This window comes from Eulemur rufifrons, chromosome 7 (genome assembly GCF_041146395.1).
Source record: "Eulemur rufifrons isolate Redbay chromosome 7, OSU_ERuf_1, whole genome shotgun sequence".
Classification (NCBI taxonomy): Eukaryota; Metazoa; Chordata; class Mammalia; order Primates; family Lemuridae; genus Eulemur; species Eulemur rufifrons.
This window is the reverse complement of record NC_090989.1, coordinates 55,152,719-55,168,101: the sequence shown is the minus strand read 5'-3', so window position 1 is coordinate 55,168,101 and position 15,383 is coordinate 55,152,719. Positions and strand designations below refer to the sequence as shown.

Here is a 15,383-nt window from a genome sequence, read left to right as displayed (position 1 = left end):
TCAATAATGATTAGCAAAATTTTTCTCTGGTTCTACTTCAGGACTAGCCAAAAGTTCAGTGGCCAAGAGTTTGTTGCTTTAGGACTTGTAAGTTGGCTTTGAGTCTGCTTAGGCAGCAGATTCATCCAAGGGCTTTAGTACTTTCAGCTCTGCTTAAAGTAATATGTGTAAATAGGAAAAAAATCAATTGCACAGACAGTCGAAGTACAACAGGTTTGGGGAGACAAATGGGCTCAGATTGTAACATCTAAATTCACATGTATTATACACCAAATTATTTCTGATGTATGAAATTCAGGGGAATCGTGTTACAGATTCAGTGAGATTCATGTAGCACAAACCTCTTTTGCATCTTGTCAGGCAAAAGACCCATGTGGGTTGAACAACATAGTTGCTTGTAAGCACATCTAGTCCCTGGGAAAGAATTTCCTCAGGGTGGGGGCACCAAAACGGAGATGTTGGCTATGTGCCCTATGGACATGAAATAGCAGATTCTGGGTAAAAACTGGAAATCCAAGGACCACTGAGATTTGAGGGAGGCTCCACATGGACCAGGGCAGGGAGGTAGGGATGGTCAGTGTGCTGACAGTCTACCAGGAAGGCAGAGAAATCTGGTAGGGGCAGGAAGAAAGTGGGCACACAGAGAGCCAGGGGTCTGAATAACCATAGGACCTCCTTAGATAGCATTCCGTATTCTTGTGATTCTAGTGGGGAAGTGAGTGGAAGAATGCTTCTAGGATAGAATTGGGATGAGTGGTGTTAACCACTGCCAGAGAAACTCTTTTCTGAGTGAAGTCAGCTGTTGACATCACAGACTCTGGATTAGTAGCATGATTTATAGCTCTGAGTACCTGGCCAGACCTGCTCAGCTTGGTCCTCCAAACTTTAGTGTGATTTTTCATTTAGAGAGGGGACCAAATAAAGGGGAGAATTGGCCTCTAGAGCCCAAGTTCTGGGAGACAGCCTATAGACACTTGCATTTTGAAGTCCACAAACATCAACTAATACTTTCCAGGTGCTAAGCACCAGGGAGACTCTAGGGACCAAGTAATGAGTGTGAATCCCTGCCCGCAGGGAGCTCCGAACCTAGTGAAGATGGCAGATGTCTAAACAGCTTATCATAATTCAATCATGATTCTTGTAGACACAGAATATTATGCAAGAACCTAAATCTTTTTCTTCCGAAGGAAGTCAACTAAATTTTCTTAGAAGAAGTGATACTATAGCTGGGTCAGGTAGTGAAGAGGGAAAGGGGCATTGCAAGTAAAAAAGTGAGTGTTTAAAGAACTGTGGGCTCTCAGGAAATGGCAGGCGGTCTGTTTCTGCAGCAGCATATCTGAGGGTGAGTGGTGGAGTTGAAGCTGGACAGATGGCATGGAATCACATCACAAAGGACCTGGGTGTGATCTTGCTGGGGGATTAGGGGACAGAGCTTTAGACAGAGGAGTGACATGATCAGATTTCTTTTAGAAAGATTATTCTAGCTCCTTTATGGGGTGACGAAGGGTGGAATAGAGAGAACAGAGACCAGACTCAGGAGTAGAACCTTGTAAAATACAGTCAAAGCATGATGCAGGCCCTACTTAGTGCCATTGCCAACGAAGTGGAAAAGCAAAGTTGATTTTTAGAGGCTTGAGTTTGTCTTGCTGACTTCGCTTATAGTTTCTGCCTCTGTAGTTTCTTTTGATGGAAGGGACAGGTAGAACTTGAGCCTGCATTCTCTTATTTATTACATGGACCTTTCTTTTCCCTTTTAAAGATTTCGCCAAACTTCCCTAACAATGTGTAACTAAATCTAATTATTGTGTTGGTGCAAAAGTAATTGTTGTTTTAACATTGTTGAAATTTGTCCTTTGATACTGGAATACATTCTTAAAATAATGTGGTTATGTTATACATCATTTTAACGTGCATTTCTCGCTTTATTTTTTTTGCTAATGACTTATTACTTGATGTTTATTTTATATTTATTTTAGACTATGGAACTGATGTTAGACAAAAAGCAAATTTGAGCAATTTTCTTATTCAAGTTCAAAATGGGTCCTAAAGCAGCAGAGACAACTCACAACATCAACAACACATTTTGCCCAGGAACTGCTAGTGAACATACAGTGCAGTGGTGGTTCAAGAAGTTTTGCAAAGGAGACGAGAACATTGAAGATGAGGAGCGCAGTGGCCGGCCATTGGAAGTTGACAACGACCAATTGAGAGCAATCATCGAAGCTGATCCTCTTACAACTACATGAGAAGTTGCCAAAGAACTCAACATTGACCATTCTAGGGTAGGTTGTTAGGTATTTGAAGCAAATTGGAAAGGTGAAAAAACTCGATAAGTATGTGCCTCATGAGCAGACTGAAAATCAAAAAAATCATCGTTTTTAAAGTGGTGTCTTCTCTTATTGTATACAACAACAAACCATTTCTCGATTGGATTGTGACATGTCACAAAAAGTGGATTTTATACCACAAACGGAAATAACCAGCTCAGTGGTTAGACTGAGAAGAAGCTCCAAAGTGCTTCTCAAAGCCAAACTTGCACCCAAAAAAGGTCATGGTCACTGTTTGGTGGTCTGTTGCCGGTCTGATCCACTACAGCTTCCTGAATCCTGGCGAAATCATGACATCTGAGAAGTATGCTCAGCAAATCAATGAGATGCACCAAAAACTGCAATGCCTGCAGCTGGGATTAGTCAACAGAAAGGGCCCAATTCTTCTCCATGATAATGCCCGAGCACACATCGCACAACCAATACTTCAAAAGTTGAACAAATGGGGCTACGAAGTTTTGCCTCACCCGCCATATTCATCTGACCTCTCACCAACCAACTACCACTTCTTCAAGCATCTCAACAACATTTTGCAGGGAAAATGCTTCCACAACCAGTAGGATGCAGAAAGTGCTTTCCAAGAGTTCGTTGAATCCTGAAGCATAGATTTTTACGTTACAGGAATAAACAAAATTATTTCTCATTGGCAACAATGTGTTGATTGTAATGGTTCCTATTTTGTTTAATAAAGATGTGTTTGAGTCTAGTTATAAGGACTTAAAATTTACAGTCCAAAACCACAATTACTTTTGCACCAACCTAGAATTCCATATTAGTATATTAGTAAATAAATTCTGTCTTTAGATACCATCTTTTATGACAAATAATATCCTTTGAATCTGGCATGTGATTTAAGTAGCTTACATAAAATACATTAATTCATTCATGAAACTTTATTGACATTTGCTATATGAAGGCACTCTTAGCTTCAGTGGAGGATAAACAAAAACTACCAGATATCCTCTTGCAGTGTTTACTAACCCTTGCTGAACTCCTGGCCTCAAGCAATCCTCCCACCTCAGCCACTTACAGCACTGGCATTAGAGGTGTGAGCCATTGTGCCTGGCCAACCAACCCTTCTTTATTCTCTACAGCCACAAACCAAGGAACTTTCTCAGAGCATTTGTTTCATTCATTCATTCACAGTCAACTAATATTTGTTAAGCATCTACTATGTGATGGCAACATAAGGACATGAGGAACACATTAGAGTCAGAAATAAAAATAGAATAGAAGGTTCTGGATGGACCTCAGAGTTCTCAGAAATCCCAGCATTTAAAAATACCCTTGAGACTTTGGGCAACTTTGGGTAACTTAATTTTATTACTGGAGAATTTACTTACTTTTAAAACTAATGATCTAGAAATTTGTTAAATTGTTAAATACAGTTACTATTCAAGGATTTACGCTGGAATTGGCAGAGTCTTAGTGAATTTGGGTTATATGTGATTAGGAGAGACTCCATTGTCTATGGAGCAATTACCTTAATGGCTTTTCTCTTTTAGGAAATCTGTGACCTCCTAGGCCAAGAACAACCTGAAGACTCTTTCTGAAGGTCATTGAATTCCTTTAGGGAAGTCTAGAGTAGAAATCTGAGATCAGTACACTGTTGTATCTACGATAGCTAGGGATACATCATTAGAAAGAGTCAGTGTAGTAACTACTTCCTTTAGAATTTGACTCTTGGTCCTTTTGTTGTGAGCCTCTTGTTCCTGCAAAGCTGGCTGGGGGCAGAATAGTGGGTCAAAAAACCTTGCCAATGGCAGATGTTCAAAATCTCCAATCTCCATCCCCAGACATATCACCAATGACTTGAACATATCACCAAATACTCAAGATACAGAGGATAGATTCCACCTAAGGGGAAATGATGCTCTGAAAAGAAGTTTGGAATCATCATCAGAGCCACTAGAGGAGACACCTGAGAGTCATGTGGCTGAGGTTTCACAAGATCCTGTCATGCCTCCAGTCCAGAGGAGAAGGCTAGACCCACTCCCAAGGAAGCATAGACATTTTTTGGAAGGTTGTAAGGGCAAAAAGAATGAGAAAGATCAAGAGGAAGAAGAAAAGGGAGGCCCAACGCCTGCCCATTCTTCTATCACCTTCGGCACCACCACAAAGTGAAGAAGATGAGACTGTAGATAAAAGGCATATCCTACTCAGTGCCCAGGAAGATAATCCTGATTTTCCCAGTGATGTAGGGATGAGGCATGGGGTGGAAAAATCCTGGGCTTTTCACTTTTCCATAGGAAAAAATAATGACAGATTTTTCACCTGGAATGGGAGAATTTGGAGATAAGGAGCTTGAGAAACAAACTGAGATCCTTGGGCCCAGATAGAGCATGAAAGATCAGAGGGTCATTTTTTTTTTTTTTTTTTTTTTAATATATGAGTATTGGCTTTGAGGGCTTTTAAATTCTTTCTTCTACTTGCAGGAAAGATTACAGAGTCAGCAGGACGAGGGTTCCTGTGTGATGCATCAGGAATGTCAGATCCAGTTATGTGAGCTCCCAGTGCCTCAGGAACCCTGGACCTCTTGTCCTGCAGTGGCATCCTTGGCATCACCACCTCTCTGCTTTGGTCATTTCCTAAGATGTGTCTGCCAGGCCTTCTCAAGGTCTAGGAAGGAGAAGCCTCCCAGAAGAAAGGGTAACAACCAAGCTGAGGCAGGAGATGATGCTGGGTTCTGAGACCTGGCCTACTAAGGGGTCTGGGCAAAAAAGTGCTGCCTCACCAAAGCCTGTAACAAGATGACATTGATATAGCTTTCCCTTGTATTTAGTTTTATAGTTTTCTCTATATGTTGCTGTTTTTCTTAGTTGAATTCTTGACTGTCAAAGAGATAGAGAGCTGCTTTTATGCTGAGATCCTTAAGCTTAAACAGGTAGTAAAAGCAAAGTAACTTTGAGGCTTTTAACTTTTACCCAGTGGTGGAATTACTTCTTACTTCCTTTCCATTACTTCCTTTCCATTAGAAGTACTTCTTACTTCCTTTCCACTTTCCATGAAGTGGGATTTGCTCTGGAGCAGTGGTTCCCAAAATTCATTTTTATTTCACTCATGTATTCAGTTGGCTTAACTGTCCCCTAACTTCTCTGAGGATGGAAGCTATACAATTTCATCATTTTGAGTAGTGTCTCCTGATATCTACAACCAAGTGGAGACTCATGTCCAGCACCTCTTATTTTCTTTTACCTTTGGCTAGAAATTCATTTTTCATTCTTCTTCAGAACTTTGTTGAAAGTCTGCTACTTTCTATCTAATTTGAATAAGCCTCAAGGTGTGGTGGCTGCTTCTATTCTTGGACAAGATACAACTATCACCTCCTCCATCTCTAACCAGTGTCTGGGTTCCTTTTTGTCACTTGTTAGTAACATACCTGGCTCTTCCTTCTGAAGGGATCCTTTCGTGTTCTTTAGCCATCTGTATAGAAAACATAGTCACACAAGGTAATGTTCCTTCTTTGTAAGACTTTAGTCAGACTCTCACAGAACCCAGAGTTCTCCTGAGAATCCTAAAGAAGATAAGTAATTTAAGAGAAGTTCAAGATCATTTCATTTCCCCCTTGTTTTCCAGGCCTGCTAGGCTAGTCCCTTCCCCGGTATATAAAATAAGAGTTTGAATTAATCTTACACCTTCCTTGGAGGAAGTATGTTTAAGAAGAGTTTAGGAGTTTCCCTAAACAGATTTATTACCTGTTGTTATTTCCTACTTGTCCCAGTTTCCCAATTCATATAAGAAAAATTAAAAGTACAAATATAAATAAATATGCAAAGTATCTGCATAAGAAGAAAGTATTATACTTTATTTTCTTTCATCCCCAGCACTGATTCTGATCATTACTATGGTAAAATTGGAATAGGGACCAATATGTTTGTTTTCTTCTTTTCTTGCCTGAAACAGGGCTTTGGACTGTTGCAAGAATGTAGTTGGGAAGGGAATAGAATGAGCTGCAGAGTGGTGGCAAACAGCCTCAAGGCAGCCTTGGAGTTAATAGGTGAAAAACCAACCTTGGAGAAGTCTCGTGGTTTGGTGAGGATCTCAAATTAGAATTAAACATTTTATAAAATGTCACACTCAGTGCTCAGAGTAAAATGAGACAACTTTCTAAAGTCAGTCATGCTTTGATACTTTTAGTTGCCTAAAAGGTGGTTGATTTCTGATTTTAGAGAGCATGGAGTTAATTGAGCTAATTGGCCATTATAAATGAGTTCAAGCTATTATATAAAATTTCAAATTATCTAACTATATCTATATTTAGATACATATTTTCTCAATTTAATACAAGAAAGGCAAGGCACAACGTACGTAAAGTTTTGAGTCATAGAGCCTATTATTAAAAGCTCTCAGGAATGTAGATATTAATGTTGCTATTAATAACTTTATTATTGTTAATGTTTCTTAAGATGTTTCAGGATGAGCTATTCTATCATAGAAAAACTATTAGTTGGAGCCTAGTCATATCTCCAGCCCCATCTACAATACTGATTTTCACATAAAAGTTATTTACTACAAATTTAAAATACAGTTTTCAGATAAGGAAAGATCTGTACAAGCACTTAGTTTCGCATTTTTTTCTGCTCATGTGTCCTGACCCCTCACAAACAGGAGAAAGGGTTTCCATGTCTCTGATGCATTTGTAAATAAGCAAGTGTATGTTCTCTAGTTTTAAATTTTGGCTGCTGTCTTTATGGTTTGAATTATTAAACATGATTTATGACTTAATAAAGCTGTTTTTGAAAAATATACTTGGAAAAATAGTATAGCTGTACCAAAGTAAAAACAAATTAAAAAATAAAACCTGCTACTATTGATGAGAGATAAATCTTAGGAGTCATTTTTTAAATTTGTTCCCCCTACAAAGAAGATAAACAGATATTATAAATGTGTTATAAACAGAAATAATTGACAAGGATAGAGATGATTATATTTAATGTATTTAGTTTCCTTTTTTTCATGGGAACTCAGAAAGCTAGGTAGGTGGCAGGTGTTGCTGTACTCCTTGCTACAGATTGATTAAGCTAAGATTAAGCAGGTCAATAAAACTTTTGCAGTAATTTTTTCAAGATTACTCATTTAATTTGAAAGGGAATCATAGTACAAGTTTTTTAAACAAATGATTTATCTACTAGTCTTTTTTTTTTTCTAAATGTGAATTTTCTTTTGCTATGGTTCTTGTCCCAACATTCCATATTGAAATTTTTTTTACTGATCATTTTTTTTTGTCACCTTATCCTCACATTACTGTCCAAATTCCAACTAATGTCATCACTACTCACCAGGAAAATTTTATCAGGAAAAAACTCTGCCTGATGTAAAATTATACAAAAAATCAATAGAGAAGGTTTACTCATTAACTGAGCTTTGACAGAAAAAGCAGAAATTATCTACTCTTGCCCTCTTATTTATCAGAGGTACCTGAAACAGAGAAATTACGAAGCTCTCTCAAAATGACTTAGCTGGTTAGCGGCAAAGCAAAAGCAAATAATAGCTAACATTAGATTAAATATTGTGCTTAATACACATATTAGTAATCTTCAGGGAATCTGCATAGGGTTGATATGAAAATTTAAGTTCAGAAATGTCCAGGACTGGCAAGTCCTGACCCAGAATCTAAACCCAGGTCTGTTGGTCTCTGAGGTCTCTCTGTTCATTACATTCTACCTCTCAGTATTATAATATAAAATCTCTTTGTTACAAGTCTGTGTGATATTAAGAAAAGGCAATTTCACTTATTTGCCAGAATTTAGATTTTAATCTTAACACACATGCAATAAAAATAATCCAACAAAAAAGTCCAGTTAAAAAGACTATTTTTGTATTGAGCTATAAACGATAAAATCGTTAACCTTAGTGTGATCAATAAAAAATATTGCAGTGTAATATAAACAAACTTTTAATCATTACAACCAATTAAACCAAGACAATTACTTTACTGAAAAGTGATCAAGAAGAAAGAGATAGCACATAATCAAAGAAAGGCCCTCCACTTGATGGGGTCAGGAGACAGGCACAACAAAGATGAATTAGGCCCCGTAGAAAGCTAATAGACTAAGGGCATTTCTAAACCGTTTTCAGGTGAAGGGTTTGTGACTTGGGCAGCAGAAAGACAGGCTCTTCTGTAAAACCCAGTGACCCCTGAAATGAGTGAGTATACTCCTGCTAATGAACTCCAGGCTTTAAATAGGAAATTTAAATTTTCTCACGCTTCAAAACATTCTTTTCATTCTGATTTGACAAGGCCTCTTGCAAGACAAAAGAAAAGAACAACAAAACTGAAAGATTCAAACCACTGGGCGTGTGATCAAGGAATGTGGTTCTTCATTTTTGCAAATTCAAGCCACGAGGACAGCCGATGTATGTGGAAGAGATGATTGGTACAAATTTCTTGAGCTATTTCTGCCAGCTATAAAGAATTGCAGCACTGCCCCCATCAAGGAGCCTTTGTGATAAGCTATCTCAGACACGGGTATGGAATGTAATCCTCCTGGTTCACAGTGCTGGGGTCTAGGGAAGGGCTTTGATTGGGATCTTCCTCCCCCCACTCCCCCACAATGTCTTTGCCTTAAAATCAGTCCTAAGTTGGTCAGAAGCCCACAGATAGCTACTTTTATAGAAGCTTCACTAGCCTACAATGAAAAGAAAACCTCAAAACAGATGACAAAATTCTTTAAACAAGTTGCATAATTTTAAATGAATTTAACATTCTAAAATTCCATCACAAATGATATCTAATGTGAGCCTGACTTCTTTCCTAATTATAATCACGTTTCTGATTCTGAGATGCCTGTGAAAATACATAGTACTGGATCATTGTGATGGTAACACTTCTGGTGAACAACACAGTAGATCCATTCCCAGAAGGGTAATAAAACAGCATCTAGGGTTTTTAATAACTACTGTGAGAAATATCCCCTTATAGCTCTCCTTTTATTTGGAAGAAAGAAGAATTATAATGCTTGTAAAAATTTTTAAAACAACAAAACCACATTTCAACCAGCATTTAGTACGAAAAGTTCTACTAGGCCTGTGATACTCAAAAAGAATCTCTGGCTAAAATTTATATATGTAAAATAATGGGCAAAAAGTAAAATAGTAACCCCATAGCCTCTTTTCTAAAAGCTACCATTCATCTTAACTTAAAATTTGATCTCATTTTAAAGTTAAAATTGTGACGCAAAAGTCTATATATAATTCTATAAGTTATCTAATTCTAAATGTTATCTAAATGTTATGTAATTATATAATAAGTACTTGTGAAATATCTGCCTAAGCCTGGATTTAAAAGACTTATTGGATCCTAGTTTTGCCATTTACTACTGTATAACTTTAGCTACTTATTTAAACTTATTCATCTTTGGTTTCCTCATCTAAAAAAGGAGAGTATTAACATATCATTGGTGGTTTTTAACAAGGATTTCATGAGATCATGTGCCTGAAAGAGCCTAGTGGCTGTTTTGCTGTTTTGTAGGAGAAAGCTTTTGTCATTATATTGCCTATTGAATTCTTATAAAACCAAACAAAACATTAATTGATTAAATGCTACAGGAGGGTAAGTTATTCATGTCAATGCTTATTTCAAAGGGAACTAAATTTATCTCTGGGGGATCATGTAGAGCAAATAGATTTAGTATCTGTCTGTTCCCAATTTGTGTGTCTCTAGAGAAAATTTTTACCCCAGAATTAGATAAGCCAAAATCCCATTATTGTTACAACTTGTGAAAACAATATTATTTAGGTCATTGTCCTTGATTCGTAGGGCTGAACAAGACACTTGGTCTAAAAAGGTTGTGATTTATGAAAAGTTTTTAAATAAGTCATCAGCATTTTCTAAGAAAACTTAATTGTAAAGACAGTTTATACAACGGCTGTAATAGTGTAGGTGTTTTAAACTTCTTTCTCCTCGAACCCTTCTGAGGGGTAGATGTCCTATCAATAACAATGTCTCACTATGACAGTGATAATCAATGAAATGATGATAGAGGCGCCTTTCAGGTATATTAGAATTTTGGAGAAATTATCATTGGGAAAAGCCCCCAAATGTTCTAATAGTCCCCTTGGCCATTTCTGCTATCCACCTGTTGAATATTGCACCAAGACTGACTATGTAAAGGGCCATTAAATTCCAGAATTTTGTGGTCTGGAATTTTATTTTGTTCTACTCAGTAGGCACGTATGGAACATCTGTGCTTAAACTGAAGCTATTTTATCTCAAAGTTGAAAGCAAACATAACATAAAAAGTAGAAGAACCTGTCTATGCTGTTAAAATACAGTCTGTTCAAAGAAAAAAGACAAGCACTCATAGTGACTACTGAACAATATCAAAAGTACCCAAATGAGCTCAAAAGAGAATGTTATACAATGTAAGTAAGCATTGATAGGATGCCTTGTAAAGGAACGATTATTGCAAGGTGGAATATGTGAGATGGCCTCTCTGAATAGGTACATTTTGAGCTGGACCTTGAAGGAAAAGAATATGGTTTAGATTTATTCAATCCTACATGCAACCAGGTTAAAACCACTTTACTGGAAGAGTCTTGGAGGCTGGATGGAGCCAGAGCAGAAGTGTAAACAAAATCCAAGATGGAAAGCTGATAGAAATAGTGAAGCCATTATGGATGAGTCATATGTCCAAGGATAGGCAGTTCAAAAGATGGGCAAGAACCCAAGACAGAGCTAGAAAGTTAGGGATTGACTAAAAGCATAAATTGTGCAGAGGCAATCACAGAGGCCAGAATAAAGAGAAGGCCCAGGACTTTTATCTAAGAGAAAGGCCTGTGAGATACTGGCCATGATGTGTTTTTGGTAGGGAAGTCCCTTCCAAAGGAAAATAGGGTGGACAACATTGAAAGGTGTGAAAGCAGGTGATTAAGATGGAGAACATCATAAAGAAATGTACAGATGTGACAATTTAGGTCAAATGTTGGGGGCATGGAATGGCTTAGAAATGTGTAGTGGGAGTAATGAGAAATAAGATGAGGCCAGTTGAATTCCATATTTGAATTCTATACTTGGCTTTGATTTTACAGGTGAGAAGAAGCCACTGTATATTCTTCATCTTCTCTAAGAAGGTAACATTGCCCAAGTTAGCAAGCCCAGGAAGGAACAAGTGGAGGGGGAGAGATGGGAAAGGGCATAGACCTAGATTCAGTAATGACCTCTAGGAATATATTGTTTGTTTAGCTGTCTTCCACTATGTAATCTGAGCTAGATGATTGCCTCTCTTTCACCACTTGCTTACAACTAACATATTTTTGTAAGATAAAATAAAGGAACAATTTTAATGTGAGCACATAGCATTTTGTATTGTGAAGAATGCAGAAAATCATGATCTCTTGACTTACGGTTTCACGTTCTACATTAGTCAAAAATTAAACATAAAAGTTAAACATAATACATTTGGTGGAAAGTTCCAAATACTTGCTTGTTCATAAGGCAACAGAGCAGTATAGCTTAGTGTTTGAGAATTGCTCTACAAACAGTTTCTGGATTCAATTTCTGGCTTTACCACTTAATAACTATGTACTCTGAACAGATTACCTTTCTGTGCTTCAGTTTGCTCATCTGAAAAATAGGAATAGTTATGTCTACCTTATAGGGCTTTGGTAGAATTAAATGAGACAATAACACATGTAAAAACTTAGACTAAAGCTTGTCATGCAGAATGTGAGCTCAACAAATATTCATCTGTTATTATCATATGGGCAGGACATTTTTTCTGAAATACTGATTTATGTGGGGAAGTGTTATGCGAGGTACCCGGGAAATTTGACCCTAAGTTTAAGGGCTCCTAGACTCACTAAATATTCTGAGCATGGCTCAGAAATGGTAGAATAACCAAACCTAAAGAGATTCTGTGTGGTAAAACAGTGGTTATCTCTGTAGACAGAACCCGAGTTATTTCATGAACATATGGTATGTTCTTAACACCTAATTGTGAAGGAGTCTAGTTCTTCTATTTATACCCAGTGCTTAGCATCATGCCAAGCACAATAAACACGTATTAACTTCTCAGTAAATGTCTGTCAAGTAAACGAGTAAATAATTCAATGAAGAAAAGAATTCCAGTATGTATAAAAATAGATGTTCCACCCATATAAACAAATTTGTTTCATCCACAAGATAGCTTTTGAAGTCTTTGGCACTGAAGGCAACTCTCAGATTGTGGCACATTGGGGGAAATCCCCCAAAGGGAAATGAGTGTGAATTTTTCATGAGTTAAATGGGATGGGGGCATGAGACCAGAATTAGGCTGATTTTAGAAAATAGATTCACAACTGCTATATTCAGTGATTAAGAAAAAGTACTGCATTCCCCTTTTTAGCACTCTCAGTCGTTTGCTTTAAAATGCATGCAGGTGTACACACACATCCATACACACATGCACAGGCACAAATATGCAAATACATCATAGTTAAAATATACATTTCTTAATTTTTAGTAAGTGTGGTATAGCAATCCACCTCAAAATTTAGTAACTTAAAATAATGACAACTGTTCATTTAGTGTATGAATCTGCAGTTGGTTGGGGTTCTCAGGAAAGGCTCATCTATACTCCATGCAGCATCAGCTAGGTTGGCTCAAATTTTGACTGGAAGTTTCATTTTCAAGATGGCACCCTCACATAATTAGCAAGTTAGTGCTTGCTGGGAGCTGAGAGCTCAGCTGGACTGTGGGCTGGGGCCTTAGTTCCTGTGTACATGGGCCTCTTCATGGACTGCTTGGCTTCCTGTCATAGGATGGTGGCCCTCTGTTAAGAGAACAACTTCCCGAGAGAACCAGGTGAAAGCTAAGTTGTTATGATTTAGTGTTGGAAAACACTTAGAATCAATTCAGCTATGGTCACAGGCCACTCAGCTTCAAGGCAAGACCCACCCTCCCCCCCCCCCCCCATTACCATGAGAGGACTGTCAGGGTCACAGTATAAGAAGAGCACGTGGGATTGGAGATCTTGCAGCCATGGGGAATATACGATCTGCCACAGTGAATGAATACATTTTTGGATGGCATTTAGAAGAATTTTAATTCAGGGACCTTTGGAGTTCCCAAAAGTGACAAGGCTTTTGTGGTATGTAGGAAATATTTTCTGGAAGAGGCATATTCTATGGGAGGAAATATTTCTGTGGAGATTTGGAAAAGATGTTTTCAATTAGACCTAAAAGGTGCCATGAATAGAACAAAGGGATGGGGGCTTTTAGCTGACTGAGGTAATTTAGCACAAACAGCTGAGTATCAACAATTTAAAAACTGAAGTTAGGAAACTTCACTCGCCCTCTTGATGCCATTGGAAGGAAATATTTCCAATAGCCAAGGACCTTCAGCTATGACTCCTTTGATATAGAATAGAGTGTATGCCTAGCTAAATCCAGTTTTTCCCTTTCTGTGACTGAATGAAATTTCCCAGGGTGACTGGAGGTTCATAAAAATCTTACCACATGAATCTGACCCATCAAATTGAAAGTAGACAAGAAAATTGTAGGAAAATCTATATCTAAAGTATGTATCAGCATTCTTTGGTAGTAAATATTTATTTAGTTCTCACAGGTGAAATATAAATAATGACTGCAGTTTTTCTTCAAGGCGTATTAGAGTTCAGCTGAGAACAGTGATCAGGAAATCAAATGCCAGAAGCTTTGACCCTTCTGCCAGAGGAGAGGCATTTAAATGGTTTTTTAAATGATCTATTTTAGGACTTTGCATGGAAACTCAGCAAAATCAGTTTGCTAAAATCTATACCAGCTGGCCCAGGTGACTTTTCATAGTATCTGCCTGCATCTGTTTTATTCACAACTGAACTGCTATCGATTTGTATAATGAAGCAACAGCATACAAGTGATAGCTTCCCCAGAAGCCGTATCTTTTCTCTGTTCTACTATTTGGAGCAGGAAAGAGACCATAAACAATACATTTTCTTCCTAAAAATGTATTTGTCATATTCGGGTTGCTTCCTTCTATTCAAAGAAGACTACCATAGCTGAGTTATGATTGAACACAGCAATGCGTTTCTTTTCCTTGTGCAATGTTAACCTGGTGGCCGGAATCTGCCCTGACAAAGGAGAGGATAATCATGGTTGGTCTCTCACTCTACCAGCCTCCAAGAAGTACTCCGTCATTCATTTTCCACAGTCATTTTAACTGATCCCATATGCTTCAGTAATTTTCTTTTGTTTCATTATTTAGCTTCTTGATGAAGAATCAGGGTAGTTAAATGATGATATATTTGTGATAACTATGTGTACCCTATGTCTGACCACTGTTGCTAGGATAGAAAACCTGGTAGTACAATGGAAAATGCTAAACCTAAAGAATTAGGAACATGTCATGAAAAAAGTATTTTTATCTCTTTATCTGGGAACTTCTTAGAATGGAGCTGTGGGCTCATTTACCTATGAGGGTTGAGGTAGATCTCTAGGAATAGGATATTATGACTGTCAATATCATTTGAGTCTTCTTGCCTTTTACTGATTCATATCTGATAAATTATTGAATCTAGACAACTTCATGTGCAGGATTAAAGGCATTGCCTTGATCACAGCACCAATATTTCAACACCTTCTGATACTGCCAGGGCATAGAAATTGTGTGACTGCTTTTGGCACTGGGGTTGCTCTCCCTGACACTAGGCAGAGATTGAAAACAAACTTGTTTTTATTTTATCTCCTTGTAGTGATGACAGTCCATGGGGTTGAAAATTGTACATTTTCTGTGAGTTACACAAGTTCTTTAACACATGACCTGTAACTGATTGCATGCACTTAATATTGTGTTTGGAAGCTTGGTGCTCTGTCTCTCTTCTTCAAGTTTCTCTTTTAAAGTTCCATTTCTGTTTTTGAATGAGTACAGTTGCTTTCAGAAAATTCATTGTAAGATATCTTGAGATACTAATATGGCATAGACCATATACATAGTTTAGTTTTGCAGTGTTTATGTTTCTCTTCTTTCTGAAGAAATGTTAAATGAATCTGTTACATTTTGCTTTAAGGAGTTAGGCTTAGAAAAGCCCTTCAAACAGCATGACTTCTTTAGACAGGTGATAATTTATTGTTAGGCATTCT

General features: G+C 37.6%; 1 pseudogene; it reads left to right on the top strand.

Annotated features, from left to right (window-relative positions):
* Positions 1–4,286: 4,286 nt before the first annotated feature.
* Positions 4,287–5,146, top strand: LOC138387714 (uncharacterized; annotated as a pseudogene).
* The last annotated feature ends 10,237 nt before the right edge of the window (positions 5,147–15,383 follow it).